Source organism: Nannospalax galili, unplaced genomic scaffold (genome assembly GCF_000622305.1).
Source record: "Nannospalax galili isolate Female #2095 unplaced genomic scaffold, S.galili_v1.0 scaffold1372, whole genome shotgun sequence".
NCBI lineage: Eukaryota > Metazoa > Chordata > Mammalia > Rodentia > Spalacidae > Nannospalax > Nannospalax galili.
Window position 1 is genome coordinate 1226450 of NW_008331307.1, and position 310 is coordinate 1226759.

Here is a 310-nt window from a genome sequence, read left to right on the forward strand (position 1 = left end):
TAAAAATTTACAAGATTTCTTCTCACTTTGGGGAATTCAACACAATACAGGAATTCCCTATAATACCCAAGGTCAAGCCATTGTAGAACGCAACCATCAAAACCTACAAATTCAATTACAAAAACAAAAAAGGGGAATGAGCCCCCACCAACAGTTGGGTATGGCCTTATTCACTATTAATGTTCTTAATTTTCTAGAAAGTCAGTTGGAATCTCGGTTTCAGAAGCATTGGGGATGACGGGAGCAGAGACCTGAGGTATGGATAAGATGGAAAGATCCCATCACCAGGCAATGGAAAGGACCAGATCCA